Here is a 15,546-nt window from a genome sequence, read left to right on the forward strand (position 1 = left end):
GAGGGAGGGAGGGAGGGAGGGAGGGAGGGAGGGAAAGAAGGAAGGAAGGAAGGAAGGAAGGAAGGAAGGAAGGAAGGAAGGAAGGAAGAAAAAGACAAAGAGGCAAGAGAGGGAGGGAAGGAAGGAATAAAAGACAGAGGAAGATTTTACCACACTTACAAGCTTTCACTTATCCAAAGTCACCATTAAGAAAATGAATAGAGCCGGGCGCTGGTGGCTCACGCCTGTAATCCTAGCTACTCAGGAGGCTGAGATCTGAGGATTGCGGTTCAAAGCCAGCCCGGGCGGGATAGACCGTGAGACTCCTATCTCCAATAAACCACCAGAAAACCGGGAGTGGCGCTGTAGCTCAAGTGGTAGAGGGCTCGCCTTGAGCTGAAGAACTGAGGGACAGCGCCCAGGCCCAGAGTTCAAGCCCCACGACAAAAAAAAAAAAAAAATGAATAGATAAGCCACAGACTAGAAGAAAATGCTTTTTAAATACATGTGAAAATACTCTGTATACACACAAATTCTAGATTATATGAAAATTCATAACTCCATAATAAAAACAAGAAATTTGGTTTAATGGGTAAAAGACTTGACCAGGCAGTTGACAGAAGAAGGTTTATAAATGGCCCATAAGCCCATGAATAACTGTTCAATGCGATTGGTCATGAGAAAAATATAAATAAAAACCATGATGGAATACCATTCCACACCCCCAAACATAGCTAAAATTAAAAAGATTGACATTCCCTGCTATTAGCAACGTTGTGTAGAAACAGAATTCTCCCACATTTCTGGTACAAAATTATAAAACATTTTGGGAAATAGTTTGACATTTCTTATAAAGATAAACAGACACCTACAGTATGACTCAACAATTCATTCATAAGTATTCACCCAAGAAAGTTAAAACATTTGTCCGCAATTAACGTGCACATAAATTTTATGTCATATTTACCTATAATGGGAGAAATTGGAAACAACACAAGAGTAAATGAAAAAAGAGGTAAGAAAATTACTGTGTAACAATCTAATGAAATAAGACTCTGGATTTAAGAAAAAAAGAACAGAGTCCATGATAAGATTAAAATCATTTCATCCACTAAGTAAAACTCTTCATAGCATTATTTACAAAGAGTGTTCGGTATCAACTTTGTTCAAAATTTGGTTCCCTGGGGCTGGGAAGGTGGCTCAGTGGTAGAGTGCTTGCCTTGTATGCATGAGGCCCTGGGTTCGATTCCTCAGCACCACATAAGCAAAAAGAAAAAAGCGGGACGTGGCGCTGTGGCTCAAGTGGGAGAGCGCTAGCCTTGAGCTGAAGAGCTGAGGGACAGTACCCAGGCCCAGAGTTCAGACCCCACGACCGGACCTAAAAAAAAAAAAAAAAATTTGGTTCCCTAATTCTCAACAAACTCATTCAATAATGTCTACAATATATAATCTATGCGCTTTAGAAAACTATTTTCCTAAAACCTGATTATGTTTTCTAAGTTGGTTAGAAAATAAATTGACATATTACTTATTGGATAAAACCAAAACAACTTAAAATTTTCAATAAAATGATCCTAATGAATTGCTTTATTGCCAATTCTCAGTCCAACAAAATACATTACAAAATCTACTAACCACCAAATACACTATTTAGTAAAAAGTTCAAGCCAGGCGCCAGTGGCTCACTCCTGTAATCCTAGCTACTCAGGAGGCTGAGATCTGAGGATCACGGTTCAAAGCCAGTCGGGGCAAGAAAGTTCATGAGACTCTTATCTCCAATAAACGGCTAGAAAGCCGGAAATGGCACTGTGGCTCAAGCGGTAGACCGCTCGCCTTGAGCTAAAGAGCACAAGGACAGCGTCCAAGCTCAGAGTTCAAGCCCCATGACCAACAAAAAAAAGTTCAAAGAAAACAGAGAAAGAAAGGATAAATACAAAAGGAGATCTTTGGGTTTGCTATGGAGTGTGGTTTTGTATACATGTATGCACCATATAAGCATCCACAAAAGTTATCTCCTTTCCATTTGGTATTTACAATTCTGTGACTCTGAATATATGCTATCCCATCTTATAACTTAATCCTTTTTGTTTCTCATTCTTCCTTAATAGTACCCTTTTCCAAAAGTTAAACCTATCATCTTATACATGATGATCACCAAATATTTTTGATTCAAGACAATATCTATGGTTTATCATTTTAACCAGCTATTAAGATTTTTATCTTGAATATTATTAGGAAATGTTGTTTGAGATATCTAATACTAAAACAGGTGATCTTTGTTATGATTTTTATTATTTTAATTATTTTTGAGGTATGAAAACACCTTAGCCAATTCACTCTTTTGTACATACTTCTCCCACCACACCCCACACTCCAGTCCTGGGGGCGTGAACTCAGGGCCTGGCCACTGCCCCTGAGCTTCTTTTGCTCAAGGCTAGCACTCTACCACTTGAGCCACAGTGCTACTTCTAGGCTTCTTCAGTTTATGTGGTACTGAGGGATCAAACCCAGCACTTCATGCATGCTAGGCAACCACTCTACCACTAAGACACATTCCCTTCCCAATGAATCCTGTTAACAGCACTACCAATTATAGAAATTTAAAAAACAAAAGAATGGCAAATAAATGTGAGTTCTTATTTAATAAATACCTGGATCTCTAATTAATATCTTTAGTATACAAGTCTATGTATTCAATGGCCTGTGTGTAGGAGGACTAAATATTTGGGAATATCTCTTGTTCTCCAAACAAGGAGATCTTCTTTCCTTATATATACAAACTTTGAAACCATACATTTTCATAGTAAATTACTAAAAATGTAACTGTATAGATGAATATCAAAACACTATATTGAGTGAAAAAACTAAGACAAAAAGAATATGTATTATATTCATCCATTTATATAATGTTCCAGCACAGACAAAACTCATCTATAATGACAGAGCTCCAAGCTGTAATATTATACAAGAAACAGTGTTGAGGACTATGTTGATTGCAAGACGGAAATTTATGTAGTGATGAAACTGTACTATATCTTGATTGAGATGTGAGTTGTTACATGGGTATATTGATTTGTCAAAATTCCTTGAAGTGTAACTCTTAAGAGCTATGCATTTCATGCAATGTAAATTAAATTTTCTGTTAAGAAAAAATTTCAAGTCAATTTCCCAGAGGAAATTGCTAAGTGAGCCAATAAATTGAAGTTCTGAATCCTAAGAATCGAATCCCTTATCCTCAATCTTAATTTTGCAGACCCAGCAATAGGTAAAGGCAGGCTCTGGCTCACTAGGAACTTAAAGCAAGCCATCGGAGATGATGAAAACAATGAAAAAGTTTAGATTTAAAAATAAAAAGGACAAGGGCTAAAAATGTAAGTAGTATTGTCAGAAAAGCCTGACAAAGTTAACTCCTATTAGGGATATATATATCTTTAAGTAGTTGTTCAAAGAAGGTGCCATTTAACAAAGCGGTTTATGAATACAACGCATTTTCTCACTCCTCTTCAATCCACACTTTCCCTTATTTTTCTTAATTTTGTAGTATATATAATGAATTCTTGACTGCAGCCTGCCCCCATTCCCTCTTTCATTTTTCTACACCTCTCCCCTTGACCCCACTCTCATCTTGCTTGTACTCCTTTCCCATTCGGGGCTCTGTGTAAGGACTTAGACATTGAAGGAAATGAAGGTACTGAAGAACTGGCTTTCCAAACAGCCAATGACCTGGGGTTCAGGAACAGGAGAACACAAAGAAATCAAGTCAGCGAAAATGGAGGGGCAATTTCACTGGAATTTAGTTTCCGAATACAAGTCTCAAGTTCATTGATGGGACTAGCAGTAAAAACAACTAATGCCCCAAAATCTTCTGCAAAAACTTTCTGAAAATCAAGGGACTCTACATTTCCCAGGTACATTTCAAGTTTTAGACTGCATGTCCTACATCACAGAAAGTCCTTCAATGCCAGGGAAGGTCAAGAATTTCAAAAGAAATATTACAAGTTCTTTAAGATGGTGATCTTAACATCTTAGCAATTAGGGTGCTATGAATTAGCATGGTTTGAGAAAAATGAGTAAAAGATTTGAGAAAACTGGGTCAAGTTATGAACGCTATGTAAATGGAACTTGGTAGATGATTGGATGTATAGAGATTGTAGAGAACCAATGAGATCATAGAGGACCAAAACTAAGTAAGAGAACCTTCCTTCAGAGAACTAGCCCATTAATTTTCATGATACTACTAGAACATGAGATTGTCAAGTAAGAGGTGTGCTTTATGGGGGCTGGGAAGGTGGCTCGGTGGTAGAGTGCTTGCCTTGCATGCATGAAACCCTGGGTTTGGTTCCTCAGCACCACATAAGCAGAAAAAGCCGGAAGTGGCGCTGTGGCTCAAGTGGTAGAGCTCTAGCTTTGAGCTGAAGAGCTGAGGGACAGCGCCCCAGACCCAGAGTTCAGGCCCCACAACTGACACACACACAAAAAAAAAGAGATGTGCTTTACTTAGGAAACATGTATCCTTTGCATAGTTTAAAATGTTTAGAGATGCTGCACAAAATACCTCCCTTTTAGAAAACCATATTGCACCTTAGAAAGGTTCTAGGAATCCCTGAAGTAAAGAAAGCTACTTTACATTTCTAAAAAGCATGTCTCAAATACAGCTCTTAATTAGTATCTTTTTATCAGTCTGTCGATATAAGAAACAAACACGGGGGAAATAGCTCACTATAAATTTAAAATATTAATGGTTCCCAATATGAGTAAACTATATGATCCTTTAATATATATATATACATATATATATGAATATATGAGAAGGAATTGATTCAATTCTCATTTTTTTTATTTTTAACTAATAGACTTTAGTTTTTAAAGTAGTTTTAGATTTAGAAGTGAGGTAGAGAGAATTTCTATGGATCATGCTTCCTTCTCTGCAGATTCTCCGATTATTGTTCCTTTTTTACATTAGTCTGGGCTTCTTATAGTTGATGAACCAATATGGATATTTTTAAAATATTTTTCCTGTTCTGTGGCTTGAATTCTGGGCCTGGGCATTGTCCCTGAGCTCATTTTGCTCAAGGGTAGCACTCTACCACATGAGCCACACCATCACTTCTGGCTTTTTCTGTGTTTAACTGGAGATAAGAGTCTCTCAGACTTTCTTGCCAGGCTGGCTTCAAACTGTAATCCTCAGATTTCAGCCTCCTGAGTAGCTAGGATTACAGGTATAATCCACCAGCACCCATCCAATACTGATGTATTATTATTAACTCAAGTCTATAGTTTACATTAGGGTTTACTCTTTGTGTGATGCAATATGAAGAGCTTGTAAAAATGTTTTAATACAACATTGCACACATTTTTTATTTTCTTTTTTTTATTTAATTTTATTTTATTTGTGAACATACTGTACAGAGGGGTTATAATTACATGGGCAGGATAATGCGTACATTTCTTACCAAGCATTGCAGCCTCCCCCACAATCCCAATCCTTCTCCTTCCACTCCTCCCCCCGCCCCCACCGACGTTGTAAAGCTCGTTTTGGACATGACAACTTGTACTTCTCATTGTTGCAACAGGTCCACCTGTATCCTTCAACAACTGGTTTTTCCCCATCTCCTCCACAAGTTATACTGACATCAAATATAGTGAAAGCAGGGGTTATACTGTGGGGGAGGGACCTACAAAGCAACAAAGAGATAATCTTATAAATGCGTTAGAAACACATGCATGAAAGAAAAAAACATTAAAATACATATCTAAGGGTTCATTTTCCTGACATCACATTATCTGACCTTTTCCGCTTGACTCATACATATACTAGATATTGCAAATAAGGGAAACCATGTTTCTTTGGGCCTGGCTTACTTCACTTAATATAATTTTTTCCAAGTTTTTCCATTTCCTAACAAATGGGGCAATGTCATTCTTTCTGATGGAGGCATAGAATTCCATTGTGTATATATACCACATTTTCTTGATCCATTCTTCTACTGAGGGGCATCTGGGTTGGTTCCATATCTTAGCTATGGTAAATAATGCTGCAATAAACATAGTTGTGCTGGTAGCTTTAGTGTGGTCTTGTTTGTAAACATTTGGGTAAATGCCCAAAAGTGGGATTGCTGGGTCATAGGGGAGTTCTATGTGAAGTCTTTTGAGGAACCTCCATACTGCTTTCCAAAGTGGTTGAACAAGTTTACATTCCCACCAACAATGAAGTAAGGTTCCTTTCTGTCCACATCCCCTCCAGCATTAATTTTCTTTTTGCTTAATACTTCTCAGAAAATTCATGCTTACATCAAAAAGAAAGTCGATACAATTGGTCTCCTGAAAGGTTTTTTATTTTCTTGGAAAAGGGGTGCTTATTGTTAGAATTCAGTGGCTGAAAGAGTACTTTGAACCAATTTTTATTGTTTATAAAAGCATTGATATAAAAAAAAACAGGACCCCTGTGTCCAGCAAAATTATGTCCTTGTGTGGTTAAACAGACTTTAGTTCTAAATGCAATTCTAAATATCCAACTCAATGAAAACAGTTATATAGTTTTCAACATCCTGGTCACGTTTTTTTTTTTGAAAGTCTGAATTTAGTTCAAAATAATTCTTTAAAATAATATTAAAATATTTTAAATAATATTAAAGAATTAATATTATTAAAAATAATGTTAAAGGGCTGGGAAGGTGGCTCAGTGGTAGAGCGCTTGCCTTGCATACATGAGGCCCTGGGTTCGATTCCTCAGCACCACATAAGCAGAAAAAAAAGCTGGAAGTGGCATTGTGGCTCAAGTGGTAGAGCGCTAGCCTTGAGCCAAAGAGCTGAGGGACAGCGCCCAGGCCCAGAGTTCAGGCCCACGATCGGACCCAAAAAAAATAAAATAATAATAATAATGTTAAAGAAGCTTAAGTTCCTCAGGTAGCAACAGCTAAAAAAAAATCTAGAGTATTTGTCTCTTGCACAACAAATGCTAATAAGAAATTGCCTTTCTTAGATCCCAGCAAAGTCTAGTTTATAAGCTAAAGAAGCAGACATTCTTTCCAGATATCCTCAGGTTTATCCACACCTCTATCCCTACACGTCTGGAGCAATTCCAATTTTTTTATACTTGCCTTACTGCAGAACCCTATACGCATAAAATACCATGCATTACACTGGAGTAATCTTACTCACTTCTTACTGCTCTGCAGCATCTCCTGGCTCCATTGAAAGCCTAGTCTGAGCTCTGACAAATCATGCCATCACAGGACTAAAAGGGATACAGTCACTAAGGCAGGTTAAGAGGCAGCAATAGAAGCTCAAAACTGCACAATCAAATGTAAAATAGGTTTGGTAATGCTCTTTTCAGGAATATAGATTCATCATTATCACTAAATGAAACTTTACAACAATAGAGGCCTATTTTTAATGATTTATGTGAGAATATGTAATCATCTAATTAGTGAATTCTGACTATACCCAATAGAAAAATAGCATCAGTTATAATAGTTATAGTAATACCTGGTGATAATATCCAAACTCTCAAAGGTGTAATAGTTAACCTTAATAATATAATGCAGGATTTTGTAAATTTAGTCCTATATTGTAAGACAAATATTTATCAGCACAAATTCATATGAATAGCTTATATATGGTGTGGAATATTGGCTAAACCACTAACAAAAAAATCCTTTCAGCATACCAGATATGGCATGTTACTGATATTGCAATATTATATCCAAGAGGGACATAAGGAAATAGGAATGGAATTTGAAATATATATATATATATAATAACAATTATATAATAATATACATCTTACATGTATCTAGGATATTCTAAAAGATTTCCAATAATATATAAAAACATCGAAAGCTTACTGGAAATATGTATAGGTAATGGAAAGATAGATTTGTCCACAAATTTTGTTTAAATCATAACTGTTGTTTCCTGTCTAGATCACCCAAGTAATTCACATGGCCTCTCCATTTCCCAAATTAGACATTGACATAATGAGGACAATAATATTTACTTCACAGACTTTTCTGAGAAGCAAATTAGATAATCTATGAAACTGTACCTAGCATAATCAATGGCATAGGATAGTCACTCTAGAATAGATATTGAACATTCAACTGAATCTGTTTATAAAAAGAGATATACTACTTGGCGATGCTGAAGGAGTACTCTAAAACAGAACTTCAAGAGATTTCAGCTTCCCTGCCAGTCTGCACTTGAGATACTGTAAACCCAGACATATTATCATCAGAAATTTTGCAGAGAAAATTCAGCTATTTGGTAAGTGATATTCAAAGAATATAAGAAATGCATAAGAAATAGAGAGCCAAGTTTAAAGAGAAAATAAGACTAAGCAAAACAAAAAAAGCACATCCATCACCATTATGTAATATTCTTTTGTAATTTACTTTTATTATCTTTGAGTAATTATACAGAGATTTAAATTCAACATCAGTTTATGAATATAATGCACCTTGATAAATATCACTCCTTTCATTATTCTGTCCCATCTCTCTCAACACCCCCATCCTAAAGATTTACAAGCCAGACATAGTAGGGGAGACTTGTGATCTTATTACAAGACCAATCCCTTTGGGAAAATATCTCTAAAGCAATGAAGTTTTTAGTTCAGACTTGAAAGATACAAACATGTCCAGATATGATGAAAGTATCATTCTCAAAGCCTCTATTCTTTGGGGAAACAGCACAATCAAATAAAAATGGAAATGTAAGTCTCTGTCCCATTAAGACTAATTACCTGGGAGATGCTGGACAGGCAGCAACCATCCAGAATTCAGTTTCTGCATCTGCAGTGTATCAGGTCTAGAAGCCATGATAATTATGTTCTGTAACAAAATGGAAGAGAGTCTTTAAATGATTCTTAAGCAAAGAACAGAATTTTGACAGTTGGAGATTTAATAAGAATAGACTTAGAAGTGACAGAAAACATTCTGTCTGGATGAGCGTAAAGAGATAACACTTCTCCAGTTGAAGTAAGTAAGGAAGTTGTGGTAGAAATGGAAATGGAAATTCTTGCAACAGATTGTCTTCTAAGCAAAATATGCAAACCAAACATTTACATTGTAAATGAAATTGCAAGTAAGAGTAGGACATACTGCTGAAATAAGATCTATGGTTTTGTGAGCCACTTAATACATATTACCTGAGTTTAAGAAGGTCACTGCTGCTAGCATTTCTACAAGATTACCACTAATATCATCATAACTCTCATCATCATCATCATCATCATGATTACTGTTATAGCTATTGTCTATTGAGACCATATTCCATACATTCACTAGGTTAGATTTACAAGCATTAGCACACATTTCTCTGTTGTTATCTCACTAACATCTATTGGCTATCTCCCAGGTGCCAGGCCCAAGTTCTTTGGCTACAATCCTTACTATTATATCACAAGACAGATAAAATCATCATCCTTCCATGACATGCAAGGAAATTGAGACTTGAAGAGTGTTTGAGCCACTTGTTTAAAATCACTAATGACCACTGGAAAGAATCAAGATTTAAATCTATACATATCTGACTCAAGTTCCTACTTTTAAATGTGTTAAGAAAAAAAAGTTAACAAACAAGTTGTACAACTCATATCCCCCCAAATGAACATCTCTAGGGACACTCAGAATGGAATCACTGAATCATGATCCCATTATTACTGTTTTCTTCTAAGGTACAAATGGCAGAAAATTACAAGTTAGAAAAACTAGAATATTGTTCAATGAAAGCAGAGAAACATTGGGTAGGAAAAGTAGAAGCCCTTCAAGGACATGATGTAACACAACTTTTTTAAATGCTACAGAGCTGTGAAGTGCTGAGAAACACCAGCAGCTAATAGAACACCTGGTGTTCTACCATGATAGATGTGACTTTTTTGAGCAAAAGGTTTTAGGCCAACTTTGAATTTAAGAGAAAAAGTTTCATTCTCTTCAAATAGCTCCAGCTCTGAGCTAAAAATTCACTACATATATACCATGTAGAAAAGATACTGGGAGCAGTCTTTTCAAATATAGCTGTCCAATTTGATTGAATACATCATCTTTGTTTCCAAAGATGCAATATTATTACAGATGCATGTTTGTGCACAAACAGACAAGTACTCAATCTTGTGATCTAGCCAATAAATCTTATGGATTATCTATTGTATGTGATAAAGACAAAAACTTGTCTAGATATATCTTCTACCTTAGACATGTTTAAATGATAATAAAACAAGGTTTTTAAAATTACCAAGCCATTAAAATGTCAGAAATAAAGCAATTAAATTTCATTTTTAAGTCATTTCTAATTGGGGTGATCAGGAAAATCTTTCTTCCTTTCCCCCTCCTCCTCTTTCTTCCCCTTCTCTTCTTTTTGCTTCTCTACCTCCCTCTCCTCTCTCTCCTCCCCTCTGCTCTCTCTCCCCCTCCGTCCTTCATTTCCTCACTCCCGCCTCTTTCTTCCTCTCCTTCCTCTTCCCCCTACCCAGCAATGTTTTTGGTGACAAACCCCCAGAAATGTAGAGAAGGAAGCACTACAAAAGGGTAGGGAGGGGTGAGGTAAGGCACTGATTTAGTTAAGAATCTGGAACTTTGGAAAAACTTGGAAAAAATTATATTAAGTGAAGTAAGCCAGGCCCAAAGAAACATAGGTCCCATGGTTTCCCTTATTTGTAATATCTAGTATATGTATGAGTCAAGTGGAAAAGGTCAGATAATGTGATGTCAGGAAAATGAACCCTTAGATATGTATTTTAATGTTTTTTTCTTTCATGCATGTGTTTCTAACGCATTTATAAGATTATCTCTTTGTTGCTTTGTAGGTCCCTCCCCCACAGTATAACCCCTGCTTTCACTATATTTGATGTCAGTATAACTTGTGGAGGAGATGGGGAAAAACCAGTTGTTGAAGGATACAGGTGGACCTGTTGCAACAATGAGAAGTACAAGTTGTCATGTCCAAAACGAGCTTTACAACGTCGGTGGGGGCGGGGGGAGGAGTGGAAGGAGAAGGATTGGGATTGTGGGGGAGGCTGCAATGCTTGGTAAGAAATGTACGCATTATCCTGCCCATGTAATTGTAACTCCTCTGTACAGTATGTTCACAAATAAAATAAATTTAAAAAAAAAAGAATCTGGAACTTGCTAAGTGTAAGTGCCTATCACATCTTTAATCCTAGTTACTCAGGAGGCTGATATCCAGAGGATCACAATTCAAAGCCAACCTAAACAGAAAAGTCTGAGAAACTCCATCTCCAAAATAACCAGTAAAATATGTTGGGGGAGTTGAGGGGAAGGGAAAGTGGGTGAAAAGTGAGGGAGGGAATAACTAGTTTGACAAGAAATGTACTCACTACCTGACGTATGTAACTGTAACCCCTCTGTACATCACTTTGACAGTAAAATTAAAATTAAAAAAAAAAAAGTTGGAGCCGGGCGCCAGTGGCTCACGCCTGTAATACTAGCTACTCAGGAGGCTGAGATCTGAGGATCGCGGTTGAAAGCCAGCCCAGGCAGGAAAGTCGGTGAAACTCTTATCTCCAATAAACCACTAGAAAACCGGAAGTGGTTCAGGAATCTTAGGATTCCCAAAGAATCCTAAATATACAACTACATGCATCACAATTATAGCATTACTGTAACAATCATCTTGTTTATCATTCCTAAAAGGGGACACTTAAACATGAAAACAAATCGATTTGAGGATTGCAGATATGGGGTGACTTTGCCTGGCTATTAGATTTCTTTTCTTTTTCCCTTAAAATGTGATTTGTCCCACATCTGTAGCATACTAAACTATGTCTCCTGATTTTCATCACCAGCCTTTGGGTAGGTCTGATTCCCCTGATATCAGTACTACTCTGAAGCCAAATGCCATAGTGTATTTCAACTTTTCTTGGAGTCATTCTGTCTGTATACCAGCCTGAATAAAGAAAACAGGCCAATAATAGACATGGGATGCCTTTCTCGACCATGTTAGTCCTAAGCTCCACACTTTCTGATGATCAGTTTTCCACTCAAAAACCCTTAATGCATTCATCTAGTCTCTTTGTTTTCTGTTTTTTATAAAGAAAGTTCTTTTTCTTTTTCACAACAAAATCTCCCACAGAGCCAAAAGTACATAATCTGTAAAGTAATGTTTTATTAATGGTAAATGCATTATGCATGTTTAAGTTTATGCCATTTGTTTCTAGTGATCAATGAGCGTGATGCGGCTGTTCGGAAGAGTCATGTATTAGTCTTCACTTATGGATGACAGTGGCTCTGTCATTCTCAGCATGAAATTTGTTTCTGTACTTTTTACTACATAGCATTTTTCAATGGATCCCATTCAAAGATCCTGAGTTTAAGGGAGGGGGGTGGAGATGAAAGCAGAACTAGAAATGTCTAATCTATGGCTCATTTACAAGTCTAAGTAGGTTGGAGGTTGCAAACTCATCGTCGTAGATTTCAGAGTAGAGAGCCAAATCCTGTTTCTATACAAGCATAATTCTTAATTGGTTGTCATGTGTTAAAAACTGAGGTTTCTTATTGTTAAAAACTTAGATTTCTGTCTTCTGTTGCAATCTCTGAGGTTCTAGTAATGCTGGGGCCCTGGTCTAACCCGGAAAACAGTGAAGCTGGTCTGCTCTTCCCTAATCCCTCACATATACATACCATTTATTGACCACTCTCTGACTCCAAGCATCTACCTTGCTCCTCAAACCATGTGTCTGGAGGGGGAAGGGAGGGAGGGAAGAGCGATGAAAGCTTTTTTCTTTTTATTCTGTCACTAATCCAAACCACCATCAGTGATGCTTTTTATGGACCACTTTAGCATTTTCATTCCAAGGCCTCTCTATGCAAGACCTGGTTGTATTTACCCTTTGGTCTATTCCTGATGCCTGCAGCCTTCACTTGCCAGACATTCATGATAGCTATTTTTCAACAGGGGTTCAGCCAATTGGAAACAAGGGACAATATTGAAGGTAGCAAAAGGATCAATGCAAGGCATTCCTTTCTGATGTAGGTATTCCTCTAATGTCAGGGTCTCTGACAGTAACGGCTTCCTTCCCATGACTTGAACTGCCTCTTCTGCTAGAATATACTTACATCAGGGTCCTTATGGGAAAAAAGATGACACAAGTGAAAAGAATAACTCAAAACAGAGTTATTTAAATCAGGACTAGATACAAACATGTTTATAGAGGAACCACAGGGAACAGGGCTTCAATTCCCAGACCACACAAGAAGGAGAGTCAATATATAGCTATTCATTTTGAGCCCCAAGACATCCAGGCAGTTTCAGGATTCATAAGGACAGGAAAGAAATCTGGGAAATAAAACCCTCAGCACAACTTGCCACCTTCCACAGCAAATTGTTTCTTCTGAAACTATTGATATTTGGGTCCAGTAATTCTTTGTGGTGGGAATGAGCTGTTGTGTGTACTGTACAAAGTTTAGCAGTACTGCTGGCCTAAATGCCTCCCTGCTATGACAATTCAGAATGCCCCTCACATTGATCCTGTCAACTATCCCCCATTAATGAAGGATGATGACCCTTCAACACCATTCATTCCACATCTATTGAGTGCCTCCTGTGTCCTGATGCCATCTCAGGAATGAAAAAAAACAGCAAAAATAAGTCACTGATATATTAAGTTTCCACTAGAAATATAGAGACAAATGCACAAGCATATAGGCAAAAAAAAGTCTGTAGTCAAGGCAGAGAGATGAGCTTCATGGATTACAAAAGAAAGAAAAAAGACAAAAGTGAGGAAACCTGTTAGAATAAGCAGTAAGAGAAGAGGCCTAAGGATAGCCAAAAAGTATGCTGAAGACTCTGAATTTTACTCTGGTTAATGGAAGTCCAAGCCTGATATATACAACCAGACAAATCTGGAATCAGTGTAAACACTTGAGACTAAATGTAATGTACAGAAGTGAGTTGATGAATCAGAGCATTGACTGAGGCAAGAAATGGCAGTAAGATGAGGAAAGCAGTGGCAAATAAAAGAGATGTGGTTATAAGTGGAAAAGTATAAGACAACCAATGCATTTGCTCTATAGGTTAATATTTGATAACAGCTAGTTTGAACCAGTAAGTATATTAACCCTGAGAAGAAAATAAAGTAATTCAGGATAAGGATTAAGAGTGTACTTCTTGGGCTGGGAAGGTGGCTCAGTGGTAGAGCACTTGCCTTGCATGCATGAGGCCCTAGGTTCAATTCCTCAGCACCACATAAACAGGAAAAAAAACTGGAAGTGGCACTGTGACTCAAGTGGTAGAGCACTAGCCTTGAGCTGAAGAGCTGAGGGACAGTGCCCAGGCCCAGAGTTCAGCCCCCCCCCAAAAAAAAGAAGAGTGTACTTCTTCTGTTTTGCCACTGTGTAACCATCCTTTTATCTCTTCATCTTTAAAATAGTAATAATAATACTAATGCATATACATAAGCATGACTTGTATGCTAATTTAATAAAGTATATTCATATATCATTAAATAACTATTTTTAAAAAAAGAAAGAAGTAGTTGGCTTTGAAGTATATGGTCCGCCTTCCAATTCACTGGTTCCACATTATAAATTCAACCAACTAGGACTTATAAGGGACTTAAAAATATTTCAAAAAATTGTATCTGTACAGAACATACACAGACTTTTTTCTTTGTCATGATTTCCTAAATTATAAAATATTATAGTTAGTAGCATTTGTATTTTATTAGGTAATCTAGAGTTTTTTTAATTGTAAAGGTGATATATAAGTTACATGATGAGTACATTTCTTTTTGAACAGTGTCACCTCTCACCTCCCTTTGTTTTCTCCCAGTTTTTCCCTCCAACCCCTCTCTTTCACAAGCTGTACATTTCATTTTCAAAATAGTGTCTAATGAGTATCACTGCTACATTTGTTCATGCTTTGTCTCATCATTTCTGTGTTCCCTTTTACCTTCCCCAAAACAGATAAACATACACCTAAGACAAGAGATACAGAAATCAGAAAAAGCAACAAAGGAGAAAAAAAGAAAGAAAGAAAAGTAACCAAAAAAAAACCCTTATTTTCAATTCTTGGACTTCATTTCAATAAACATCATTTTATATGTCATATGCACATAGCTATTGAGCATTTGTGATCCTCTCCTAAGAATATCCTCCTTTTATCTAACTATATGAATGTTTAGAGTCCTGTTTAATTCATTATGTCCAAGTATAATTCTTTGTCTTTTACCATCCAGTGTGTTTACTCTTAGATTTATAGGCACATTCTATGTTTCCTTGGATCTAGCTTACTTTGCTTAATATAACTTTTTCCAAGGATTTCCATTTCCTTATGAATGGTACACTATCAGTTTTTATGGAAGTATAGAATTCTATTGTGTATATATACCACATTTTTTAATCTATTTGTCCACTGATGTGCATCTGGGTTGATTCCATATCTTGGCTATGGCAAATAATGCGGCAATGAACATAGTTGTGCTGGTCGCATTAGTGTGGCCTTGATTGTGGTCTATTGAATAAATGTCCAGGAGTAGGATTGCTGGGTCATAGGGAAGCTCTATGTTTAGTCTTTTGAGAAACTTCCATACTGTTTCCAGAGTGGTTGAAC

Source organism: Dipodomys ordii, unplaced genomic scaffold, assembly GCF_000151885.1.
Source record: "Dipodomys ordii isolate 6190 unplaced genomic scaffold, Dord_2.0 Scaffold49, whole genome shotgun sequence".
Classification (NCBI taxonomy): Eukaryota; Metazoa; Chordata; class Mammalia; order Rodentia; family Heteromyidae; genus Dipodomys; species Dipodomys ordii.